General features: G+C 40.0%; 1 protein-coding gene across 6 annotated transcripts in view; it reads right to left on the minus strand.

Annotated features, from left to right (window-relative positions):
• The window catches only part of PAG1 (phosphoprotein membrane anchor with glycosphingolipid microdomains 1), a 112305-nt gene that overhangs the window by 40261 nt on the left and 56130 nt on the right, over window positions 1–15914 (minus strand). For 5 of the 6 annotated variants that reach the window (XM_085053100.1, XM_085053094.1, XM_085053098.1 and 2 more), the window contains one exon: window positions 7312–7376. The gene's annotated coding sequence lies outside the window, so the exon portion shown is untranslated. Of the gene's footprint in view, window positions 1–7311; window positions 7377–9768; window positions 10247–15914 lie in introns of those variants that run through there. The other variant, XM_085053097.1, reaches the window with a different exon arrangement.

The raw sequence follows: 15914 nt of genomic DNA on the forward strand, positions 1-15914 counted from the left end.
TGGAGGCCACAGCATCTAGAAATGAACACTGAATACATCCTCCAGTAAATCCAGCTCTTTAATTAAATTGCCTGTAGGAAAGCAATGATTAGTCATTAGTGTCTCACGTTTTCTGGTTTAAACCAGCAAACACTAACAATGGCTTCTTTCCAGAGCTTTGTTCCGAATCACCACATTCAGGGGGACAAACAGGTCTTTTCCAAATAACTGTATTATTACAAGCTTACAACATACACAAGATAGGCAACACGAACCATTTTTATTTGGTGTAATCCTGCTTTGTCTATTGAAGTAATTGGTTATATGTTGTGTCTAATTTCAGCTACAATCTCTTTAGGGCAAAGATTGTGTCCCTGTGGTTTTGTTAAGCCTCATTCACAGTTATAACGGCGCATAAATTAAATAAATAACAAGAAATTATGAACTGTGGGAATTTATTCTGCATTTATCAGAAATTCACAAGTGAGTATTTACATATTTTTAAAATGGATTTTTAAAAAGATCTTCCAGAGATCTGGCTCTCTCCTCTGTTTCAGAAATTGGGAGATGCCTTTCAAGTGCAGCAACTATTTAGGTAAAAATAATAGTAACAGGAAAAACCAAATTTGTGTGGTCACTGGTTGAATAACAAATCCAGGGTTATTCCACTCTGAAGCTCATTTCTTCAGAGGCAAGCAGGTTTTCATCCATGTTAAAGAGCATTAAGATGATGGTATTTTAACTACTGCATTAATTATCTACTCTGAGCAAGGCTAGACAAAACAAATTGTAGGAACAGAACTGGATGCCTTAGTGAGCAAAACCCATTTAAAAATGCCTAAACCAGAAAAGTACAGATTAGGTGGTTTGGGCTGCAATATGATAAAAAAGGCTTCTGTGCTCAGAAGGTTTGGAGAATCATGAAACAGTTCAACAAAAATTAGTATTTTATACATTTGGCACTCCTGGCCACTCATCCCACAACTCCCCTGTATTTTGCAGCAGGGGCTGCGGGATCATGGCCACAGCAACAAACACACAATTGGCAGTAACAAACCAGTCTTAAGCCAAAGCAAGTACATGCTAAAGCTTTGTATGCTATACCTTTTTTTTTTTTTTTCTCTGTGCACTCATTTTTTTCCTTTTCAGGTGGAAGAGAAATGGGGGAAAAGTGAGCATTTTTATCTCAATAAAGAAGTATGTCGATGCAAACAAGCATTTAGCCTGTTTTGAGGATTCAATGAGCAGCTCAAAGGACCTCAGGGGGCTGCTGGGCTCCCACATCTGGACCTGGCAAGTTAATGAGAACCCAGTGTGACTTGGGTCTGCAAGAATAAAAGACAAACACTAGCTTGAGTGCTTCTTTTCAGGCACCCCAGCGTAAACCTATAGGTAAAACACAGCAGTAACAGTCAAATAAGTTGACTGTGTTATTAGAAATGTTAATTGTCCTGGATGGCCTTCTGCCCTTGGAGACCTGCAACTTCACAAGCCTGTAAGGTGAGAGGTCTGGTCGCCACAGTCTGAGCATCTAATTACAGATGGACATTCCCCATCCTTCAAGATGCCAACTCAAACTCATCAAATGCATAATTTTTCTCATTTTTCTTTTTGGTTAACAGAACTAAAATCCACAAAGGGAACAGAATATGAAGTCAACTCTGTACACTAAGATGGAAAATGCACTGATCTGCACAGAGTTAATAACATGCCCGAAAATGGCCATTCACCCTCAAAAGACATTAGCATGTAATAGCAGCTGCTTATCCTCTGAGTGCAGACGAATATTGGAAAGAGGTGCTGAGAGGCTTTGTCCTAGAATTACATGTCACTGGTTTAAACATGATGTGTGGAAATTATCTTAATTGCCCGTATTAGTCCAGGGCTGAAATGGTCTTGTATTGTTCAGAGTGGTGCAAATGTCTTTCTCTGGTCAGGGTGTTGTTTGAGAAGAAAGTGTACATACCTGAATGTCTAGAAAGCCTCACCATAAAATAAAACTAAAAAAAAAAAAAAGAAATCACCCCAATAAAATAGCTTTGAAAAATGTTAGCTAGTTAGTTTTTGACTGTCTTATATATAAAGATCCAATTTCTTACAAGTAGGAGCACGGAAAGAGCAAGAACTGGGGTATTTTTTAGACAAATGATACAGTTCAAATGTCACAGACTATATTACAGACATTCACAATTGGCTCTGAGATTTAGGAAAAAAAATCAACTTACACTGTTGTATGAAGGTTGGCAATGATCACAGTGCTAATGACCATGAGAGAAATACGAGATTTTTTTTTTAGCATCATTATCTAGTGGCCTTGAGTGCTAATCAAAACAAGGACTATAATGCCTGCCTTAATGGGGTTTGTCTCAGTAATGCTCCTAAATGGAATAAACTACATTAAACCCAGACAAGCTACAAAGAGAGACAAATGGCAAAACAATACAAGGAAAACTTAAAGATTCTTTTAATCTATTATTAACTGAGTTACCATCCATGACGTTCACAGTTAACTGTGGTTTTGCAATCCATTTGTGGAATTGTACAACTAAAATAGAAATGTTGCTGTCCTTCTGTTTAAAACAACAGACTAAATAAGGCCCAAATTAACACACAAAAAGGCCTGACAAAGACCATACTAGATGATACTAGAATATTTACTTTCTTCTTTAAAATTCAGGAAAGTAGTTCCTCTGGAGTTTTTCCTCAAAGTGGAGGGAATCTGACCCCACTGAGGTAGAGGCAGTCCTGCATACAAGCTGAGCCTCTGTGTACCACAAGAAGGATGCCCTGGGGAGACAAAGGACCCCACACTCTTCCTCACTAACCCAGTGCTGCACGGACAGACACTAACTGATACCCACAGGCTTTGGGTCATCCTCCTAATATTTACAGGAAGAGGCACTCAATGCCAGGGAGATTAATTCATCACCATCCTCCTCATCCTCCTTGTTCCTTTAGCCTTGCTCATCCCTCCTCTGCATTTTTTGACCCAATGCATAGACATGCTGTATTTCTTCAGCTTGATTCCTCAAAGGATCAGTTACATTTGAATCCCTCAAAAGCAAGTAAATAGGTTTTCTGATGCATCTATTTTGCTGTATTTCTCATACTGTGACGGGAGGATCTGCAGCAGCTGAGGGGGAATGCAGACTATAGCATTTTGGGCAGATACTTCAGGAAGAGGTAACAATTTACTGATAAAATGACAGCCAAGGTATAGAGGTAGTGACACTTTTATGATTGTTTAGATGCAAGAGTGAAATATTTTCAGGGATCCAGTCTGAAAAGGATGGATTAGCTCTTTGTGGTGTACACAAAATGTAGGATCATGCATCTTATCTTGAAGAAATTTTCAGTAAAGGTCTTTACAAACTGAAGCTGTAGCTTTGGGAACATAAAATTCATTCTGTAATTAATGAGTTCCCCCCAGTATTACAGAGAAAAAATTCCTATGGTTTTATTGCTTTTGTAAAACGCTTGTTCTCCTGCTCTGAAGGGACTACGAAAGGTCAGAGGTGTTGAATATACATGATTTATAAAGTGCTCTGGGATGAGATGTGCCGTGTAAATATAAAATATTATTAGAGCATACTCTTTAATTCACATACACTGAAATAGTATTGGCTGTGCCACAAGAGCAAAACTAAGAACCCAAGGCAGTCTGATGACAGCAGATTGTGCAAGGCTACTGACAGTCCAAACAGCACAAGTATAAACTCATTTCACAGACATATTTACCTAATGCTGAAAGTTATTGCTGTTCATTTGGAACTGGCTCTATGTAGATATGCATGTGAAGACTATGTTACACAGACATGACTGAACAGGCAAAGATCATGGACTGCTCTGTACCTTAAATGAAAAAGTGGCTTCAGGCAAAGCTGCAGGCACAGGAGCAGCACATGTAGCCACCTACCTTCTGCAGAAACTCTGCCTCACTCAAGTCAGCTCTCAAGTGTATGCCAGAGATGCTTGGGATGCCATGGTCCTCATGTGCATTGTAAAGTCACACTCAGATGGCACTTTCAGCCTCAAAATATGCATCCTATTTACCCCTGGCTTTGACAGAGGCTTCCAAGTTTCCCTTCAAGGTTCAAGATACGAACCTTGAGATTTGTTCACTTCCAGCTATATCTATCCAAAGAGGCTTCCTAAAACACAGCCTCAGAGAACTGAGCTAGAATGAGCTGAACTGGACTAGCAGTCCCATTCACTCTCAGGGAAGCATAAATTATGCTTTCAACCCACTTTTTGGGATTGATTCCAATTTCTCATTTTCTTCTGTCCACAATGGTCTATACTTTAACACTGCAATAAATAATCAGTTTGAAGTAGATTTCAAAATATTTTAACAGCTGGAGCAAGACATTCTTACTCGGCTTTACTGTAAATGGAAAATTTCCCATTCCCCTCCTCAAAGACAAAGATTGTAGATCATATTCTGAATTATTTTCAAAACCTTGGCCAAAAGATATCACCAGCACAGCTTGTTCCTCTTCACATTATTATTCCCACTCTCACAGATTCTTTTATCTAATTCCCTTCTGCCCTGAAGTTTACAATTGCCTTCCAAAAATTTTTCAACTGCACTTCCCTTCTCTTAAATTCCCTCTCTCTCATCAGCTTTCTAATAACGTGACTTTATTTTAGAAAAATGATGCTGTGAATTCAACACTACAGAGCAATCTGTTCTTACCTTTTTCCCTGTGCTAAAACACAGAATCTAATTTTAGATTTTTTTAAAGGCACAATACAGTCCTTTAACAAAAGTGTATGAGCTTCCTACTCATAAAGGAAAAAAAAACAACAAAGCTCTAATTTTTTACTGTATTCATGCTTTCCCATGAAAATTGATACATCTGTCTGGGAGATAAAGGAGATTTGGATTATCTGTATTCAAGAGAATAATTATATGAAGTTATTGCATAAAATGATTCGATTTTCTAGCAACACAAGTTTGATTCTGTGATAATGTTAAAGTTATTCTCATCTATGCAAAATACTTCTCATCCACACAAGAGGGGCTCTTAATTTCCTCTGTACTGAAAAAAATGCCATTGTATTTTCTCTTCACTGATGACATTTAATACTTGGTTTCTTCTGCTTTCTTTGGATAATTTAATAGATTTGCTCTTTTGGCTATAGCTAAATTGCTGTAGTGGTGGCAGACAATGGTACTTTAAAGTCTACACTATACATGATTAATCTTTGCTCCAACTGAGAGCATTTATCATCTGGGGGTACCCTTCCCATTTGTCTTTTCCCTGTGCTTTCAGTTCTCCTTTCCTATCAAGGAGAACAACAAAAATCATTATGGGTTTTTAACCTAGGGAATGACATTTTTAGCTCTGAGGCCTATGTGTAAATGTAAATTTCCAGCTGTTAGAACAAAGAAATAGCAAATGTGAGGCAGATGTTAATATATTATCCACTGTTGGTAATACTAGCAAAAATCAGCTTTAAAACAATCCCCCAGCCATTCCAGTAATGAAAGTTACTCGCTTGGGCATTTACACGTACCTGTGCCTGCAGAAATAAGATCTAACTAGTATATTGCAATCCACGGAGTCTAGACCAATCCTCTGTGTCGTTTCTCCTCTTCTGGTATTAACAATTCATGGGCTGGAACATACAGCAAATGAAATCATCTCCAGATGTTTCTTCTGCTTAACGATCTGATGAATGCCCAAAGATCATTTACTGCACAATAAAGTCAAGCAGAATCTGGGGGGATTCTGGATCCTGTGCTGTTTTTCAGGACCACATTCAGTACCAAAAGCTAAATCATGTGTTTGGTTTCTATCAAGCACCACCTGAACATAAGTTTTCACGTACTTACGAAGCCAGTTTAGGCAGAGCCAATGAGTAACCACTCTGAGCTCCCCAAGAACTCTGCTTTCTTTTTAATCCACTAGCTGAAAAAACCACAGCACATCTGGGAATGCAATAAGGTGTTTCTTGCTGTATCTAGTACATTTGCTGCTTCTACCATTTTCTAATCCTTGGAAACTTCTGAACTCATCATCCTGGCACGGTGAACACAACTCATAGTCAGTGGCATGGAGGAGCATGGATATTCAGAACATACTTACAAGTTTGGGTTTCCCTCCAGAGAGTCTCCAGCCTTTGTTTAGCTCTTACCATAGCACATCTCACATCATCCTCCCCACAGACCTTGGATCCCCATGAATTCTGAAAAGTCCTTCATTCTAACGCTAATACAGCAGCAACTTCCGAATGCCTTGTGTCAGGCACATTTGTGTTTGTAATTCCTTTCACACTAGGCAATTCATTAAGGGCTCTGTTTTGATTACCAAAATGTGTGAACACAATTTTGTATCTCATCTATACAGGGTCACTCTTATGTCAGCTCGTTTCTGACTGCGACAGTCTTTTCCCATCCTAAAGGCAAATAGTGTTTACATTTGGTTAGTTAAAATATTTACATTACACATTCAAATGATGCATTTTCCCAGTGACAGGGCTTTCCCTGGTATTTCCTCCTGTACCTATGATGCAGCAGAAATTATTAAGATGAATATTCTGGGTGTCTCTAAACAAGCAGATTAAGGAAATATGCAGCACAGCTATACCATACTAACACTGCTGGACTTTGTCATGCATGCAGGCTGTGTGAACTGCCTAGCACTGCATGAAAGCCTGTCTTTTAGATTCAGAAGACTTCCATGTTTTCTAGTCATTGAATTTAACATAGATTCTTCATTTACTGACAATTTACTTGGTCACTCAGTGTGTGAGGGAGAGTAAAACACGACAGACATAGGCCCTGGGAGAGGAGGTAAGAATGGAGCTCTTTGTTGATCACCAGTCTGCCTGTGGATAAAAGCCTTGAATGCACTGTGTCTGCAGGGAAACAGAGATGAGGGGAGCTCCTACCCAGACAGAAAAGAGTGCAGAAGGAAAGGTGACACTAAAGCTGGCAGCAGAAGGCCACAAAGTGACAGTATTTCTGGCAATCAGAAAACACACTGGATGCTCCTGTTTTCATGTAACACTACCAAGTTGAATATAACACTGCAAGTGATGCTGCACGAAGAGGTCCTCCAGACACACAGCACGATCCTTTGCCCAAAGGGACAGTTTGAGGCCCACAGGAGATAAACTGAAATTCAACACCATTTAAGACATATCATCATCTACACAGCAAACAGTTGGTCTTGCTCATGTATTTGTTCCTACCAAACAACGGAGAACCATATGCAAGTCTCTCTGAGAGGAAATTGGATGCAGAGTGTAGCAACTTCTCACACAGAAACTCTGTAGCAATGTAAAATAAAGTCTGAAAGAACACACTTAAGGTGCATTCCTTACCTTATAACATCATCCACGCAAGTCTTCATACAGGCTCTCCCAGGGAGGAAGCAAAAGCTTCTGGGCTGAAAAAATGATGAAGCACTGGTTAAGACATTACTTCAAAATCCCTGCCTGTGCTTATAACCATCGCAAACTCTGCTGCATATTTTTGTTTACAGAAATGTATACAATAGATTGAAGTCGACTTCACAAGCAAAAGCTATTTATTTTAAATTGACCCTGCCCACCTAGTGTCATGTTCTCTGGAGGATATGGGTTATAAATGTCTGCATAAGTGAGGTATGCAACATCTGGCAAATTAACAGTATGCATGCTTATTTTATGTGTGGGAGATGTATTTACTCCACTTTTTTAAACTAACAGCAAATGAAACTTTGCCAGTTAAAACCCATCAGTAAAAGAAAAGTAACAGGTCCTACACCAGTATAAGGCTGTGTATTCAAAACCATAAAAAATCAGTTGTGATTTAACTTAAACCACATTGATGTACATACATTTTTATTTCCTGATATGAGTGCCTTTAGTAAAGCACTCACTGAAAAACTGATGGAAATTGCAACCCCTTAATTATTCTGGTTTCATGTTTTTGCTTATGCAGACAAGCTCTGATTTGGGATTTCCAACTGGGACTTGCTTGTCCTCGTCAAGCACAAGAAAATAATTGAAAGACAGAGAATTTAATATAGTGTCTCAATGCTTTCTCTCATGGAGGTAATGACCCTAAATATCTCTCATTCAACAGGCTGAAAAACTATTAGGCAGGACGAAATATATCTACTATTGCTTTAAAATGTCCTTCCACTATAGAAGGTGTTTTCTGGAACCTGTCTCCCTGATGTAAAGGGTATCAGTAAAATGCTGGTACCCAAATGGCAGGATGTGGAATCCAGCATCATCCAAGCCTGCTGCCCAACCAAGGGGGCTGAGGAGGGGGGACACTGGGAATCCTCAGTTTCCCTCTCCCTCAGTGAGGAGAGGCAGAGAAAGCCTGCATGGAGGGAGTGAACAGGCTCATTACCTGGTGCCCGAGCCAGCCCCACTGCCAAGAGGGGTGCACAGGGATTAGTGGGGTGGACACTCCTGCAGAAAGGGGATGCCACAGATCCCTGGGCTGAGGCCCAGGATAAACACAGATTCTGCATTTTGAGCCAGCAGCCTCACAGCTGTAATTCAGCACTTGGAAACGTGATTTCCTTTGGCCATCCTCGGGACTACACAGTTTGCAGCTCCCAGCCCACAAAGCCCCGCCGTTCTTGGCAGAGGAACGCCCAGGATGATGGGCAGCGGCTGTCGCTGTCACTAGCAGGATGTTTCCTGGAGTTTCTCCTGCGAGGCAATGTGTTTGTTCTTTGAAACAGTTGCTCCCTAAAGATTAAAAGCGAACAGGAGCACAAAAGCAGCGTGTGTCCTCTGGGGCTGCTACGTGCCATCGGGCAAACAGGAGGTACAAGCTGTGTTCTCCCAAGTGACACAGAACAAACGGTGCTGCACTGACAGAACTCAACTGAGTGAAGTTCTTCAGCACACAAACTACACTCTGCTCATTTTAACCTCTTCTTAGACAAAAACTTTCAAACACCACTTGTGTCATTAGGAGCTCCAGATCTGGAGTTGTGTGTTTGGTCTCCAGTGCAGCTCAGCCCGTTCACCTCAAAACCAAGTCAGCCTGGGCACACGAAATGAACAACAGCCACAAGGCTTGTGCTTTTAAGACCATGTTCGTTATCATCCCCAGATAGCAGTACACACTCTCAAAGATTTAACAATCATGAAGAACAGACAGCAATACAAACAGCAAACACTCGGACAAAATGTATCTTTACTCAGAAACTAAAAAAACCCAGTCATTTAAAACCCACCAAAAATAGGATCAAAGTACTAAGAACACATGGCACAACAATGTAAAATCTGTTTGGCACAGTCTGTGCAATCACAAATTATTGCAAAGTAGCTGGAAAAACAAATGCAACAATGATTTTTCTTTCTGCTGAGGTATGCGAAATAAATGTTAATTTTTTTTGCCACTGTACAGGATGTTTGTACCCCAGGGAGTACCTTGAGGGGTGAGGAACTGTCTCTGGTAATAGGAAGTACTTACCTTGCCTAATGGCTATATGTCAATGTATTTCTATTAGCAGAATCAATTTAATATTGCATATAAATAGTAACTTTTGGCTTAACAAGTAAGATAGAGAAGGAAACAAAATAGTCTTTTCTTCCTCTGATGGGAACACATACAGATTTTCTTACTACTAGCTTTGCAAAATCAGCCCACATAAAGGGGAACAGATAGACTTCAACACCACAGCACAATGCCACCATGAACCTTTATTCTCCCAAGGAGCACACAGGACTTCACAACTTTCCTCCCTGTTACATCACTCATATTTTAATAAACAACCAAACAGCAGCTATCGCCACTATCTTATGCTACTCTAAAGACAAAAATATTACCTTTGATTATCAAGGGCTCCTCATCCTAGACCCTGTTTGCATTGTGCAGAAGACACAAGGAGCAGCTATTTTTGCAGTGCTCTAAAACTCCCTCCGGGCGTTCATGCAGCTCTCAGAGCTCCTCAGCCGCTGTCCCCGGCCGCTCACCGATTCCGTATGCACAGCGCAGATCGCACCTTCTCCGGCTGCCAAGCTGGGCACAGCCTGCGAACAATGCCGCCTCTGTCAGCCCGCCCTACGAGCAGTGGCACAAAGACACGCTCATCCACAGCCCCGGACGTTTCCTTTTTTTGTTCTTCTGCTTCTTCTTGGAGTACAGGGTGACGAGAACGGATGGGAGAAAAACGCTCATGTATTTGCGATTAGCCAAAGCTGCTCCGTGTCCGGGAGCGACACAGAGTCAGTGCACGACAGGCACCCCGGCGCCTGGAGGGGAGATGGAATCTGCACTGGCAAGAGCACTCCCTGCCTCGCTTCGCACATTTTTGTTTCGGATCCGTGGGTGGCTGCATGAGCAAGCAGCCGGAATAGGGGAGGAGTTAGACAAAATGCAATTTAGGACTTGGAAGCCTTGCCTGCCTTTTCGAGAGCACGACGAAGAGGCGGAATTGCAGAGCACTGACAGAGCAACGTGCCCTTCCCACCCCGCCTGCTGCCACCTGCCTCTCCAAACTTCCCGGGAAAGCACCTCTCCCCGCCTGGGTGTGATCCGTGGGATGGAGAACAGACACAGCAGCTGCTCTCGACCCCTCGGGAACCACAGGCAAGAGCCTCCGAGCACGCTGGCTGTTCGCTCCTGCACCACAGCACTACCTGTCCAATTTTCAAGGAGGCACGATGCTTCATGATCTTCATGAGCAACTACAGGATGAGACAATAAACGACATCCTCAGCAGATGTTTACAGCTGTCACTAGACAGAGGAGAAGACAGCAGCACCTTAAATCTCAGTTTTCTGCAAAGCTTTCCGTGGAAATCAGACAGGCAAAGCTGAAAACTCTTTTAAATCAGATGTCCATAGTTTTCTTGTTTTGAAAGGACTATCATGTCCTGAAGTTGTATTTCATACAATTTCAGCTTTGTTTTCTTTCCTATCCAGATAACGTGAAGCAATGTCTGGCTCAAGATAAGACAGTGATGATCTCTGCTGAAACCAATTAGAATATTACAGTTTAACTCAAATATTCCCAAGCAAAGCTCTAAGATAGATGTGAGATGTTCCACATTCCTCCCCATTAACTATAGTTGAGATCTTATAACATTTCAAGTGAATGGAGCAGCAAGCAACAATGCATTTTCTTCTTGAAGTAAACACCAAGGGACACACAGCCCTTGGGTGCAGCACAGCTATGAACTCATTCCAGGTTCCTGATGAACCATTGCAGCATTACAGTATTTTCCCATGCAATTAGTATTAATTGGTATTTGCTGGCCATCTGCCAGGGGCCCTTGCTCACCCGTTCAGCCAGTCCTACCAGATCAGGCTTGAGCTGATCATCAGGACCAGGCAGCCACCATGCTGCCCCACCTCTCAGAGCTCTCCTTGGTCATAAATTTTCGGGGACTTTGGCAAGGGTTATCTTGAGTAATGAACAATCAAAGATACGCCTCTTCCAAGTTAACACATTTGACTTTGTAACATGAGACAGCAAAGTAAGAGGGTGACTTCTAGAGGGAATATATAAGCATTTTTTAAAAAGTATGTTGTTTCAAAACATTTAGCTGAGGCTAAACTCCATAATAATTTTCAGGAGGACTGAGCAGCAGTGCTCAGTTCAGCATCTGGATAGTAATAGACCAGTAAAACTCTGCATCTTGTACTCAAAATTAAAGTGATGACAGTAAACAAGCAATCACCTTTTCTAATTTTATTTTTAATAACAATTCTTAAGAATACTACTTCCTTTTATCTATTAATAAGACAAAATTTGTCTTAAGCATCTTGTCAAATGGACTTATGCAGGATCAAGAGTGTTTTATATCAGCAGAGCCCCACAACTCCATGGCAGTAAATAAAATCAGATGTTCTTTGGCCAAATACTGCAAACATCTAGAACATTTCAGAGTAGCTTCCACAGTCAGTTTCACAGGATACATCTCATTTTGCAGAATTACATAAGAAATCTAAAAACTCCATATACCACTATCCTTTAAAACCCAGTGCTAAGGTGGTTATTCAGAGTCAAAAGGATGCCTGAAAAGAGAACTATGCAGGGGTCAGTCTACACACACCATTCAAGAACTCAAAAAGGACGCAACATCTAATGGTAAAATACATTAGGAAATGCTTGTGGCAAGAGGGAAGCAGAATTACTTTAACTAAAACAGGTCAAGTATAATCAAGAGCAATGTCCAAGAGGCCAGCTTTATTCCTCCTCCCTTTTCTGCTTCTCCTAAGTTTCCAGTGCACATAAATCAGTGGTCCTTGGAGTTGCTCTTCTCATATCACTTTGGTCTTTTACTGTACAACATTTAGAAACCACAACATAACATCAATAGGTGCCCTAAAAATTGAGTATTTGGGCTTGGAGGTAGTTCAGAAGAATAAAGATGGTAATTTCTCTTGGAAATCTTGAGTCTGGAGTGGAGGAACCCACCTGTGACATCTCACTTCATCTCTACCAAGCTGTACATTTAGATTTTACTTAAGGGACCATGTACTTAATGTACACAAACTCATGGGAAAGCCAAAATTCAGTCCTTACACTGGTCAACAGATGTAAAGAGATTTATCTCTTACAAGTAAGTGGTTTATATGACATGGTTTATTGATTTTTTCCTTGGAGATTTTTCTATTTCTTAATCTTTGTGATCCTACTTGATTTTCATTTTTAAAGGCCTTACTGTCTTTTTTTCCCACATCTATGGCAAGTAAAGATCCATTATTTGTCAGGGCCATAAAAAAATAATACTTTCAGACTATTCTCATAATTATTTTAGAAGTACAGAAGAAAACCTCACTTTTGCTGGTGTAATTTCACAGCAATTCCATTAACTTCCAGTACCTCTGGGTGTACACCATCCATCTGAGATACCACTCACCTCTATCTCACATGTACTTAGCTCTCAAAGTCTATAAAATCACAAGGATATTACTCAGGGCAGCTTAGGTGGCAGAAGAGTTCTATCATTCAGGGGAGGGATGGATTAAGGAACCACAGAATGAAAGTTTCAGAAATCTTTTCCATAAAATCATGCAAGAGGAAGGAGCACAGTGCACACACTGGCAGAGACAGGAAGGTGCCATATGTGTCTTTGGAGGTAGGTGTAGAAAAAACGTTAGATTTCTTAGTATGATGCTAGTATGAAAAATCTGGTTTGCTTACAGGACTTTAAACACACACATGTTCAGACTCCCACTTTGTATCTACAACTAAGAGAAAGAGGAACACAACATTCAGATTTCAGAAAACACAAGGCCACAATATTTCTTCTCCAATGAAGTATGCCAAGACTTAGTCGTTGCCACTCTAATACCCTGATAGCAAATTTAATCTTTACAAACACAAAGCAAACATCTTTAAGCAAATTATTAACATCTCTGGCCATACAGATAAGACTTACACTTGTAAATTACTTCTCTAAATAGGTGTTATATCAAATCTCCAGCTAGTCCAGGATAGATGTGTTCAGCCTGCACCAGGTGATAATGAAGCCTGAACCCTAGAGATCTTAGCTAAATTTGGATTAGCTGTTGATGAAAACCAATTTGATAACACTGCTTATTCTAGACTTCCCTCAATTACAGTTTTTCCAGTCAAACTTGTCACTGCTATTCCTTCTCCCTAAGAGCAGTACTTTCAGTGACAGTTTTATTTGTAGTGTTAGGTGGCATTGGCACCTCATCAGGTCCTTCTACTTGCCTGAGACAAATGCTGGATTGTACCAGGTCCTCTCCATCTGTGGGAGACTAAACACAAACTTACACTTAATCAAGCATCACCTTTGGCTCAGGCTGGGAGCCTGTCAGTGCTGGGAAGTGCATATCTCCTACACATGCTGAAGACAAACACAAAATGGACTGATCCCACGGCTAAGAGGTCTATGTTTCATTTTGAGCTATTGATCAAACTGAAGTATTTTACTTGGACACAGATCATTTGGGTTTATGGTCTGTTCTCTGCTAAAAGCTCTTGGAACTCTTGACCAACTCAGGCTGTGTGGATTTTTAATTTGGTGTAACTTTCATATGTCCAAAGCCCCTTCTCAAAGCAGTCAAGACAAAGTCTGACAGAGATCTGAAGTGTACCAATACAAACTAATATTCTGTACTACAAGAATTCAAATAATTTCCTAAAATAATTTTTCTTCTGGAAGTTGGTTTGCAAGACTACAGTAATTATGAATTACTACACACCCAGCAAAGTATTTAAGAAAAACTGATGCCATTTGCAAATTTATTTCTCACCTGATTAGCACTGACAGTAGAACTGAAACTTTCACTTCATCTGAAATGAAAGCATTTGAGCATGGCTCTTTGGTTACCATTTGTAGTAACCAGAATTTCCAACTGTTTTTTCACCCACATACTTGATAGATTTGGGCTTGTTTCATCCAGACAAGACCAAATGTATTCAATCCGTTACAGACAAGAGTAAATACTTACATATGGTTTCCTAATGTTACTCATTAGGACATAGATGGCTACAAATGTTCTTCCTTTGACTTCAGCTGTCTTTTATTCTTCCCTGCAGCTTGCTTATTTTTGTTAAAAGTGAAGAAAGAAATCAAATTACTAAATTTTCATTTTCCACTCTTCCTAATTTTCAAATTTATGCCATTTATAAGGCCCAACAATTCTATGACAAAGAGCTTTTTATACCATTTAACAGGATCAAAATCTTGAATGAACAGAATTTCTCTTTTTTTGTTTAATACTCTCCTGCATCTACCCACTTTTCCTATTTTCCTCTCCTTAATTCAATTTCAGGTCAAAGATCTTGCTGACTCAAGATGTCCAAATGTTTTCAGATTTGGTTAAAAAATTGTGCAAATCCATTATCCTATATTGTCATATCTAACCAGGAGAAACACTCCTCAATTATTTGGATATATGACAAGATCTGATTATCTAAATCAAATTGCTAAACTCTAACACACAAGGGAACATAATTTTTTTTTAAAATGTAGAATATTATTACAGTATGCTCAAAATAATTGATCAGACTATGAGATACTAGTGGGCAGAAGTTCTGGAAATGGAAGTTACACCACGCTAATTGGGAAAACATCCACCAGAAGATATAAATCTATTTACAAGGGTTTAATTTTGAGATTATAAATGCAAGAGACAAAAAATAACATCCTCCTGTCATTTGTTGACAAGCTGTGATAGAAGTTTGTCACTTCTTCATCACCATCCACGACTGCTCTGCATCTCGCCTCCCATGGCTGACTTGCATTTCTGAGTCCTGATCCTGTCAGACCTGTTTGAATTATCCCAGTTTTTCCTGCCATGAGTGGTGGCATCCTACTCAGCAAAAGCATACCAGATAAAACTGTTTGTGCTCAGGAAATTGCATTTATGAAAAGTAATTATTAAAATGTGATTTTCTCTGTACAAGCATTTGCACAAATTGTACATGTCTTTCCCACAGCCACTGCCCTGTAGAAACTGTGTAAACACATTTAAGTACTGCATCAGTGATAAAGGTGTCTAGAGCATTTATTTATTAATAAAACAAGGAATATGAAAAAAAAAAGAAAAATCCCCACTCATAGAAACATTTGTTTAACCACAGTGAATTGAGATAGCATTTAATACTCAAAGTTTAATTTCAGGAAAAACAGGATGGGATGTAGACTGTAAGCTAACAGTTCTTAGTCTCTTTGATTATCACAGTATCCTTCACAGTGAAAACTGGTTTAAAAATCAGGAAAACCAAGACGGACAACCTTAGACCTACTCCAAAAAAAAGCTGGATAATTATATCAAACATTTCTTAATGCAACTAATGCTCTTTGTGCTGTCCTCCTAAGTACCTACAGGACAGAATAGTGAGCCAGCTACCGCTGCAGATGCTTCATGTGACACTAGACTGAAATCTATCAATATGGCCCAAATTTTGACCTGTGTTTCTGGAATAAAAGAGAAAAAATCCTAAAGGATCTGCAGGCCCTTCAAATTCATACAGCTTCTGAAGGAGG

This window comes from Lichenostomus cassidix, chromosome 2, assembly GCF_008360975.1.
Source record: "Lichenostomus cassidix isolate B80296 chromosome 2, HeHo_3.0, whole genome shotgun sequence".
Lineage (NCBI taxonomy): Eukaryota > Metazoa > Chordata > Aves > Passeriformes > Meliphagidae > Lichenostomus > Lichenostomus cassidix.